This window comes from Lissotriton vulgaris, chromosome 8 (genome assembly GCF_964263255.1).
Source record: "Lissotriton vulgaris chromosome 8, aLisVul1.2, whole genome shotgun sequence".
Classification (NCBI taxonomy): Eukaryota; Metazoa; Chordata; class Amphibia; order Caudata; family Salamandridae; genus Lissotriton; species Lissotriton vulgaris.
Genome location: NC_141696.1, coordinates 236,808,890 through 236,820,918, shown reverse-complemented (window position 1 = coordinate 236,820,918; position 12,029 = coordinate 236,808,890). Strand labels below are relative to the sequence as shown.

General features: G+C 44.4%; 1 pseudogene; it reads right to left on the bottom strand.

Moving 5' to 3' along the window:
- Positions 1 to 3,909: 3,909 nt before the first annotated feature.
- LOC147696932 (uncharacterized) lies at positions 3,910 to 5,187 on the bottom strand (annotated as a pseudogene).
- Positions 5,188 to 12,029: the final 6,842 nt, after the last annotated feature.

Sequence of the window (12,029 nt, the reverse complement as noted above, 5' to 3'; positions counted from 1 at the left end):
GCATCTCTGACAAAAAGATTCTGCAATTATTCAGAGTTTTGGATTGTACCATGTTTTCCTAAACAGCCTGATCATTGAATCTCTACCTAAATATCCTGGACCATGATACATTCGTGCCATGTCAGCAATCATGCAGTTTGGCATTACTGGCCTGTCATCTTTGTAAACCCAAATTTCATCTCCTTCTCGCTGTCTGCAACCTGCTTTTAACCATGTGTCTTTTTCCTCATCATCTGCCTCATCTTGTAAATCTTTCACTCCTTGCCATGTCTCAACTACAGATAAGTGAGTTCAAAACATGTTCATTGTCTCTTTCCCGATTAATGGACATATTAGTCTTTGGGCAGAATTTGGCAATTTCATCAGCATGTGCATTTCCTTTTGTCATGTAATCGTCTCCCTTTTTATGAGCTGTACATTTTACTACAGCAATTTTCTCTGGTAGCTGAATACCATCAATCAGCCTTTTGATCAATTTTGCATTCCTGATAGGTGTTCCTGCAGAAGTTAAATAACCTCTTTGAGACCAGAGCTGGCCATAGTCATGAACTACACCATACCCATACTGACTATCAGTCACTATGGTAATTTTCAACCCTTTTGTTCTTTCACATGCACAAATCAAAACAATTAATTTTGCTATTTGAGCTGAACGAATTCCTTTGAGACAAGAAGCTTCAACTACGTCTGCAACTGTACAGATAGAGTATGCTGCACTCAGAATGCCTTCATCTGTTCTTAAGCATGAACCATCAACAAAATAAACAAAATCTGATTCAGTTAACGGAACATATTTAATGTCCTGCCTAGGTTTGGTACAATATTCTAAAACATCCAATCATTCATGGTCAATGTCATTTCCATTTCTGATTTCTGTCACAGTACCATCCGGCAACAATGTGGAAGGATTTAAATTCACACATCTAGCAATTGAAACGTTATCTGATCCCAAAATAATTTTTTCATATTTTGTCAATCTGTTGCTTGTTAAATGCTGTGTTTTACTTCTGGTGAGGAGAATCTCAACTGAATGGGGCACATATACTTTTACAGGAAACCCCATTATTATCCCTTCACTTTGTTCCAGACTCACACTTGTTGCAGCTACTGCTTTTAAACAACCTGGTAATGCTTTTGCAACAGGATCAAGAACAGCTGGGAAATATGCTATTGGCTTTCTCAGTCTTCCATGTCTTTGAATCAAAACTAATAATGCACATCCTTCCCTTTCACTGCAATACAGCTCAAATTATTTCTCATAGTCTGGCATTCCTAATGCTGGAGCTTCACACAAACTTCTTTTTAACTGCTCAAAAGCCTCTAACTCAGTTTCTGTTAGGGTAATCGGGCCTTTTATGTCTGCTTTTGTCAGTCTCTGCAATGGTTTTGCAATCACTGAAAATCCACTAATCCGTTGACGATAATAACCTACCATTCCTAGAAACATTCTGACCTGTCTCTGTGTTTTTGGCGGTTGTATTGCTTGGATCATTTTTATTCTTTCAATTGTCACTTGTCTAATTCCTTTTGCGATTCTGTGACCAAGATATTTTACTTCTTGTTAACAAAACTGTAATTTTGCAGGAGACACTTTATGTCCCTCATCTGCCAAATGATTCAAAAGAGTAATGGTGTCTGTCACACAGTTATCTCATGTTTTTGCAGCTACAAGGAGATCATCAATATACTGCACTAATGTTGATTTTCCAGGCAAATCTAGATTTTCCAAGGATTTCTTTACCAACTGATTAAAAATAGATGGACTCTCTGTATACCCTTGAGGGATACGACACCATGCTAGAATACGCTCCTGGAATCTGAACGCAAAAATTTGTTGGCTTTCTGGATGCAATGGAACAGTAAAGAATGCATTACAAAGGTCTATAACTGTATACCATTCTGCATCATGCGGAATCTGATATAAAATTACCGCTGGGTTTGGTACGACTGGGCAACATGGAACAACTATTTGCTTAACCTTTCTCAGGTCTTGAACAATTCTGAAAGTTCCGTTTGGCTTTTTGATTCCCATAATCGGTGAATTACATGGACTACTTTTGATTTCTTTTAAAACACCTTGCTTTATAAATTTTTCAATTACAGGTATGACACCTTCAATAACTTCTGCTTTCATTTTATACTAAGGAATGTTTGTATAATCTGTCCCTTGTCTTACTGTTATTTTTACTGGGTCTACATGTTTCATCAAACCCATTTCATCTCCAGATAAATCCCAAATTTTAGCATTGACTGTTTCTTTTATTTCTTCAGGGATATCATTTTTGTCAAAAGCAGGAAATAATTTACTTTCTTCTGCTTCAACCATTAACATTGTTAATTTATAAAGGCCATCTTCTTCTGCAGTTTGGAGCTCAATACCATCTGGTGAGCAATATATTTTACAGTTCATCTAGCAAAGAATGTCCCTTCCTAACAAGTTTACAGGACTGCTATCACAAACTACAAATCTATGTTTGTCTTTAAATTTACCAATTTCGACTTTAACTGGTTCTGTCAAATCTGTTTTAATCTGTTGATTAGCTACGCCAACTACTTGGATTGAGTCCCTAGAGAGAGGTAGGTTTTCTATTTCCACTGATCTAACAGTAGAACGGGTAGCACCTGTGTCCACTAGAAAAGTGATTTCTACATCATTCACTTTACCATTTACAAACGGACCAGACTGATCTACCTCAAGAGTGGCTCCAAGCACACACTCTTCCTCCTCTCTCAGGCACCGTCATAAGTAATCCTCAGAATCGCTTCCTTCATTTTCTTTCAACCAATAGTGTTGAGAAACATTCGACACATTCACTCTTGGCAATCTGTTTACCTGTTCACCTCCGCAGAATCCTGTTTCTGTATTGTATCTCTGCACATTTACACAATTTGGAAGTGGCGGTGGTGGAATCTGACTCTGCTGATTCACTACCTGTCGCTGTAGCTGTTGCTGCTGATTTATCTAATTTAACTGTTGCTGTAGCTGTTGCTGCTGATTTATCTCATTCTGCATCTGTGGATTTAATGATGCATTTTAAACATTTTTCTGGGCGGATTCTTACATTCGCGCTTCCAGCGTCCAATTTCGCCGCAATTAAAACATGGGAGTTTCTGCTTTAATTCTTCAATATTACCCATCAATTTTGGCTTATTATAATTACCCTTAATTTTCCCTTGATTCTGGTGAACATTTTTGTTTTCCAAAGTTGCAATTTGTTGTTCAGCCACTTTTACCTGTGCCCACATAGTTTTTTCTTTTAGCTTCTTTTATTTAGCATCTATCTCATCACTGCAGTATTTTGCTTTTCTCAAAATGTCATCAACTGTGAGTGATTGCCAACCAACTATTCCTGATCTAATCATCTCACCAATTTCAGGTCTCAAGCCATAAACAAATCTGTATATGAAATGGCTCATATCCTTTTCACTCAATTTCTCGTAACCACTGTATTGTTTAAATACCAGCAGTAATCTTTAATAGAATGAATGTACTGATTCTTTTGGTTCCTGATTTGTTCTGTCTATTTTAACCCAATCTACTTCTTTCTGGGGAATCTTGTTTTTCAACCACACAATCACCTTATCATACAGATTTAGAACATCAGGTGATGGTGCACCTGTTACTTTATCTCGAGCAGGCTCTTCTTTGGGCCAATCTATAGAAATGTTTACATTCTGTCCAAAGATCCGAAGGAACAACAATGTCAAAGAATCTATCAAGATCAATCCATAGAACTTTTGAAACCTTAACCTTTCTACCTGTCTATACCATTCCACAGGTTTTTCTCTCAATCGAGGAGAATCATTTGTAAACTGTAAAATGTCCTGTCTTGTCCATGGAACATGAACATACCCTCCGCCAGCTATTTCTCTCATAGGAAACTCAGTTGCTATTTCCCCTCTTTCTCTTTAGTCTTCCTCTCTTTTCTTTGTCCATTTCACTCTCCATTTGCTTAATTCGCCTAATCTTTTTAGAAACACTATCAATTCTTTTATATGAATTATTCTTCCTGTGGTGTTCATGTTTTCGATTACTTTTTCAGAGAAATCCACTCTGTAATGTTTCTGCAAATTTTTCTGTCTACTCAAATCTATTTCTAATTCAGCAGCCATTTCCTCTAATTGATCATACTTGGTTTTTGTTTTCCATTGAATACTTTTACAAATAAACAATAATTCATCATCCTGATATAGCTTCAAACTGTCAGGTCCAATTGTGCCAATAATCAATTCCTCCAAATCCGCCTTCAACTTTGCGACATCAAGTAATTTAAATTCTGGGGTTCATGGAGTCTGCGTTAAATCTATTTTATTTATACTCTTTTCTGGAGTTTCAGAATCAGATCCTGCAACAGATGGAGTTTGATCATTTGACAAACTTTGATTAAAAGTTAAATCAGGCATCTTTTTCTCTCGCTGAATTTCTGTTAAATCTGAATAAAAAGTTTTAGCCACTTTCTGAATTTCCGCATTTAATGGAACAGTCAGAGCTGAATGTCTAATTTCCCTTTGATCAAAGACTAGAACAACAGGTCCAATTGTTACTGGTACAGTTACTGCCTCCATGCTTTTAGTTAACTGCTGAATTAATTCATCTTTTGATCAGAAATATTGTGAGGGATTTGGTATATCCTCATATCTTTCTGTTCTCATTACATTTCTTGGGATTTCATTTCTCTGAACTGGAGTTTCAGCATAATTTCTATTTTCTCCAGATGTACTAGAATTAGTTCTTGTTTCTACTCTCTCAGGAAATTTTGCATTATTCTGATTTAATCTAGGTGGAGTTTCATCATTAATTTCCCTAGGAGGAGCACTTGGAGAAGTTCCTGGAGGAATTCTCGGGGTTGACCACGAACAAACTGGTTGATAAGGTGGCGGTTTCGATTTTGTAATATAAATTTCTTCTAAAACCGAATCTTCTAATTCACTATCTTCACCAATATTATTTTTCTTTTCAGTATTTTTTTGACCTGATACCTCACTAAATCTTGCTGGGTACAAACCAATACACATTTCTGCTTGTCTCCAACGACGCATTCTATCTTCATGAGTTTCTCTATTAATGTCTAATCTAGTGCCTCTTGTTACACCTCTGTTTTCTCGTTCTAATTTAAACATCTCATCCTCCCATTCAGCTAAAGCCTTAAATTGTGTGGGTCTAGGTTTTGGCACAAGAGTGATCATTTTTTCTCTCAAGTTTTTCAACACCTTAATGTTAAATGAGCCATCTTCCGGCCATGCCAATACACCATCATTTTCGGTATATTCCATCCAATTCTCCATCCAAAGGCAAGTATGATAACAATATTCACCTGACCTATAAGCTGCAGGTGTTTTGTACTTATGAAGTAATCTTGTACCTCGCGTTTCAATTTTCTTGTCATTTTTAAATATATTTTTCAATTTCTGAAACCATGAAAGCTTCTTTTCCTCTTTCATGTAATAATAATCCATGTTTTTAACAATTCCGCTTACTACGAAAAAGATCGTAAATATTTCCTTGTGTTCCGCTACTCAAGCCAATCCGTGCGCGAAACTCACCAACAAGCCAATCAGGTTAAGCTACGTCACTATTCTGCTCAGCCAATAGAATTACTGAATTTCAGAATTAACCAATTAGGTACAAGCTTGCCTTGTCACATGAGCCAATTAGTGCGTGAATACTGTGACGTATATTAGCCAATCACAGCGCGACACTAGTGACACATACTGCTGCTGTAGCTTCTCTGTCCTCGCTCTGCTCTGACACTGACACCGCCTTTACAAAATATTTTCACAGCGCCATATTTTACAAAACTTTTAATGGAATTCAGTTAGTAACTTCACAAAAACAAACCATTTGTCTGTTTCACTAAAATAAAGTAATAGTTTTCTCAAACATTCAAGTTTTCTTTCCCGTGAAATAGACGACGCTATTTTCACAGAATGTTTAAATTCGTTGATAAAACAAGTAGCCTTACCCTACCCTTCTAACACACACAATCATACAGAAAGAAACCCTATTCATTCATACATGAAATGTCGGTAGGACTTTAACCCGCCAATAAAATCCTCACTTGTCAGTAAGAATAGACGACACTTCCTACCATTCACTCAAGCTTGGATAAATTCTACTACTCTTTTCACAGTGAGTTTTAAAACAGGACAGGTGTCCCTATACTCAAAAGCTACGATTTCATAGACAATTCTCACTATACATTCTACCTTTCACACCTAAATCCCTAAACTTGTGCTGTACGTCCACAACACTTGTGATATACGACGATACCACTATTTTGAAACAGAACAAATGCACTGTGTAACTTCACTTGCCACACCACTCTGCACTACACTGGCCAGTATAACTAGGAATTTTCACACTGCTGGAAAAAACCTTTCGACTACATATAACAACTGAACAAATGTAACTTGTTTTAGACATGGATCCTATGTAATTATCATGTAACATGTCAGTTACCATAGTAACCATCCTCTGCTACCAAGTAATTGATCCAGCGCTCCTAATGAAAAACTGTCTCACATACGCTACTTATCTCCACAATACTCACCATTATTCATGAATCACATACCAAGGTAACTAGACCATGAATAAACAAGACCAGCTTGTCACTTCAGAATCTAATTTTATTAACTTTATTATTCAAGAAAAAGCATTTTTAATCAAGAATCTTTATTATATCAGCAAACTGAAAGCATAATTTTTAGGAAAAGACTTATTAGTCTGACATTTTAAAGGCAAATCAATTAGCATGAATTAAAGCAAAATTAAGTTTCCATTCCCGAAATTCTATCTCCCTGTCTAAAACTCACTTCACCTAAAAGAATAATCATTAAAGACTGCTGTCCTTACGTGCGCCAAAGAGTCCAATAGCACGTCACGCCCTTCAGAAATCGGAAAACGAGGAGAGATTCCCTCCTCCCCATGGGCCAGGTTTTATATCTTGCTAACTAGCTAAACTTCTCAAAATTGTTCATATTTCTTTGCCATCCAGAGTTCCCATTGGCTGTCTTATGTCAGACCATATTGTGTCATCACCATTTCCAAACCAAGAACGGGCTTTTCTTTAGCCCTATTGTCCTTTGCTTTCGTGTCATTTCGCTTCCTCGAAAATGTATCTTTTTACTCGAGCTACAGTTCATGACTTCCTTGCCTTAGCATTCTCGCCGCTTCCTGTCCTTGGAACTTTTCTCTCCATGAGCACATTTAGCACAACTTATTTAACTGTATTTTCTGACAAAATTGATTTGTTTTGCCCACCTCACACTGCTGCCCATCTCACACTGCTGCATTACTCACACTGCTGCATGCTGCAGACTGCTGCACACCACACACTGCTGCATGCCACACACTGCTGCACGCCACACACTGCTGCAAGCCACACACTGCTGCACGCCACACACTGCTGCACGCCACACACTGGTGCACGCCTCACACTGCTGCATGCATCACACTGCTGCACACTGCTGCATGCTGCACACTGCTGCCTTACTCGCACTGCTGCATGCTGCACACTATCGCACGTCTCACACTGCTGCACACCTCACACTGCTGCACGCCTCACACTCCTGCACATTGCACACTGCTGCATTACTCACACTGCTGCATGCCAAACACTGCTGCATGCCACACACTGCTGCATGCCACACACTGCTGCACGCCACACACTGCTGCACACATCACACTGCTGCACACCTCACACTGCTGCACGCCTCACACTGCTGCAAGCCTCACACTGCTGCACGCTGCACACTGCTGCATTACTCACACTGCTGCATGCCACACACTGCTGCACTCCACACACTGCTGCACCCCACACACTGCTGCACGCCACACACTGCTGCACACCTCACTCTGCTGCATGCCTCACACTACTGCATGCCTCACACTGTTGTACACAGCTGCATTACGCACACTGCAGCTTGCTGCACACTACCGCACGACGCACACTGCAGCACGCATTACACTGCTTCACGCCTCACACTGCTGCACGCTGCACACTGCTGCATTACTCGCACTGCTGCACGCCACACACTGCTGCACACCACACACTGCTGCATTACTCACACTGCTGCATGGTGCACACTACCACACGACTCACACTCCTGCATGCCTCACACTGCTGCTCGCCACACACTGCTGCACGCCTCACACCACTGCATGCCTCACACCGCTGCATGCCTCACACCACTGCATTATTACCCAAATGATAGCACAAAGTTCCCCTGGGGGTGATATCTATGTAGTAAAGGGAGGACTAGTTCCCTCTCTCTAAAAGTGAGGTTGTATCTGGAAGTCAGGGGCGGTTGTCCCTTATCGGAATTAGGGAAACCTCACACAACAGGTTGGTTCTACGACTGCTGTCGCATTCCCAACCGGTCGCTTCGTGTCATCATCGGCTTCCTGCTCCTGCGTCAAGCCGGCACTGCAATGCCTGACGGGCAGCACTTAGTGCTGCACTTTAACGGAGATCTTTTATTCCAAAGCCGATGTTTGAGTGGGTGTGAGGGGCCCTAGTCGTGGAGTAGTGAGCGTGACATGTGGTGATTCTAAAAAAAGTTAGTGCAGTCTACTCTGGGTACTTTATTCCTGTAGCTGCCTACTTTATTAAAACTAAGAGGGGTATGGGATTGCGACCAACCTATGTGTGGGAAGCCCGTTTCAACCCTCAACAAGTGATCTGGTCGACATGTTTCGTGCCATCAAGGCAATTCATCAGGACCAAAGGAAGTGCTCATAAACTTAAACCGGAGCCCATAATGGGCTGCGGGGTTAGATAGATACAACCTGTGGGGTCGGGATCTGGAACAGGAAGTGTTCCTGTGTTGTTCTACGCCCCACAGTCGTTGTAGATAGTTGTCCCCGGGCTGCTTGGGTAGGACCTACGTGATCGATTAGTAGCCTTCACTGTGAACTGAAGGAGCCTCTCAACCTACGTCCGTCCGACCGGCGAATCTCGGTCGATCAAGCAGCCACCACTGCATGCCACACACTGCTGCACGCCACACACTGCTGCACGCCACACACTGCTGCACGCCACACACTACTGCACGCTACACACTGCTGCATGTGTCACACTACTGCATGCCACACACTGCTGCACGCCACACACTGCTGCACGCCTCACACAGCTGCATGCCTCACACTGCTGCACGCCTCACACTGCTGCATTACTCACACTGCTGCATGCTGCACACCTCACACTGCTGTACGCCCCATACTGCTGTACGCCACACACTGCTGCATGCCGCACACTGCTGCATGCCGCACACTGCTGCACGCCTCACACTGCTGCACGCCTCACACTACTGCATGCTTCACACTGCTGCACGCCATACTGCTGCATGCCTCACACAGCTGCACGCCTCACGCTGCTGCACGCCTCACACTGCTGCACGCCTTACACTGCTGCATGCCTCACACTGCGGCATGCCGCACACTGCTGCATTACTCGCAGTGCTGCACGCTGCACACTGCTGCATTACTGTTGGACTTGGCCCTTCTGGCAGGTTCACCCCTGAACTTTTTGCATTTGAACTCTGAAATAATTATAATGATTTCTGGTCTTTGCGCACTTTAGCACTGTGGCGTGTGCTCTCTGAGTGCGTGTGTGAGATTGGCCTGCCCTCCCATAGGAATGCATGGTGAATGTGTGTGTCCCTGGTAGTTCCTGATGCGTGAGGAGTGCAGATGCGAGTTTGGTATGTGCGGACTCGTGTGATTAAATGCTGTGCAATGATGTATGCAGCATGATTGTGTGTATTGTGGAAGTGCCACTTCTAGAAGTTGCCATGTTTGTGTAATTTGTGTCTGGCGTGTGATTGGCTGGAGCTGGTTGGTGAGCCTGGCTCCATGAGTCATGATGGGTCTGCCCCGGTGGTGAGTGTTGAGATTAGCATGAGTGATGTGAGGGAGGAGTACACCTGGGACCTGAGTAGGGCTGGGCTTTCCCCAAACAATGCTGGCTCCGCCCCCTGTGGTGCGTCTAATGACCCTAGCCTGCCTAGTGAATGGAAAGGGTGGCTGAGGAAAACAAAGTGCTCCTAAACCAGCTGTGACTGGTTTTTCCCCCACCCTGCACCCTGAGACAAAGGGATTCACTGTATAAAAAGAGGCTGTGACCTCTTGTAAAATGTTCTTGTTTCCTGACTTGAATCTACCAGGGGCGTGCTGCTGCTGGGGCCCAGGGGAAGGCTTGCCTCCCTGGGCCCTGCCCAGCCCCTGGATGCCTGGAGGACCCCTCTACTTCCTGAACCCTGACAGAGGGGGCTTTGCTGATGGTGGGGCCCAGGAGGGACCGCCATGGGGGCTGTATCCTTTCTGGACTGCCCTGTGGGCTGGCCCCTGGGCCCTGCTTTGCCTCCCTGACCTCCAGGAACTGTTTCTTTGCTGTTGCCCTTGCCCCAGGACTTGATGCTGCCTATGGGCACCCTAGAAGAGCGGTGCTCCTCTCCCCTGTGGCCGTGTGCGAGGGAATCCCAAGCGTAGGGATTACCCCCTGTGACCCCTTCATCGCAGGTGCCCACCCTGCATTGTGCTTGTTATGGAATTTTATACTTACGGGTGCCCACCCTGTTTATGTGCTCCTTAGCGGGTGCCCATACCGCTTCTATGTTTATCTTGGACTTCGAGGGTGCCCACCCCTCATTTATGCCCCAAGTTTTCACCGCCGCAGCCCTCACGCCGCCAAACAGGAAGTCAGGCACTACGGTGCCTGATGCGGGGCGGAACTTCCGGTTTTGGAGGGAAGTCCCACCCGCCGCCGTGACACGATTGGCTGCCTGCCGCCGCCGGAAAAAGGGAAGAAAAGCCGGCCGAGTCATCGCCGCCCGGGGCTCCCAGGAGTGAGGGAGAGCCACGGGGCCACCGGCAACCCAGCGCCAGTGTTGCAGGGCTCCCATGCAGAGGAGGGAGCCCCGGAGATGGAGAGCCCCGCCTGGTGAGCGATGCGGGAATCCCTGAAGTCCACCCGCAAGGAGCAGAGACACTGCAGCGCCGAAGAGAAGCCCCCACGCAGTAGGTCCCGGTGATGGGGGCCCGTGCATTCCTTTATAGAGAGGGGGAGCGTCGGGGCACGTTGCCAGTGCCCACCCCCCTCAGTAGTGTGAGCTTCATTTCGGGGGCAGTGCAGAGGGTAGAGCGGCCCCAGCTGACAGCGGGCCGCACCCCCAGCTGGGAGCATTGGTTTCGGATACCCAAGGGTCCAGGGGGGCATTTTGATTCGGTGACAGAGAGAGCGGGCCCGGGAGGCAGCGGCCACTCCCCCCCCCTCAAACCCAGCTCACGGGGGCATTGGCAGATATCGAGTCCCTGAGCAGGCCTCCAACCAGGGGCAAAGTTAGTTACCAGTCCCGTGGGGGCCAGAGGGCAAGTAGTGCTTGACCTCTATTTTCCTCCACAGATGCCATGCTGGTTAGAGGGCAGCTGCCACGTTTTTGGGGGCATGTTTATTTTTTAGAGCCTAGAGGGCTCCCACATACTGCACATTTATGTTCTGAGGGCCACTGAGAGCCCATGCCTCATCTTTAAACGATTCCCAGCTGCCCAGCAAGTAGTGGGCAGCTGCACCGTTTAGGTTTTGCTTTCTAGGGACTTATTTTTTGGACTCAGGAGTGAGTCGCACTCCTTCATCCCTACCTTGGCCTTCCCCAGCTGCGCAGCACTTAGTGCCAGCTGCAGCGTTTAGGCCCTGTTCTGTCCCTGTCCTCAGCTGCCCAGCAAGTAGTGAGCAGCTGCTTCGTTTAGGTTGTTGGCGCAGTGGTGACTTTGTTGTGAGTTATGTGCTTCTTAGGGTGCTAGGAAATGTACTGTGTGTTGTATTTTTTGCACACCCTGTGTTCTGGTACCTCTGAATGTGTTTTTATGCATCATATACAAAATTGCTTTTCTACACCGCTGAATGTATGTTTATGCATCATGTGTTTTTCCCTACACCTCTGAATGTTGTGATGCATCATGTGTAAAGTTCGTATGCCTATACCCCTAAATGAATAGTGATACTTAGGTGGTTGTTCTTCCTAGTACAGGT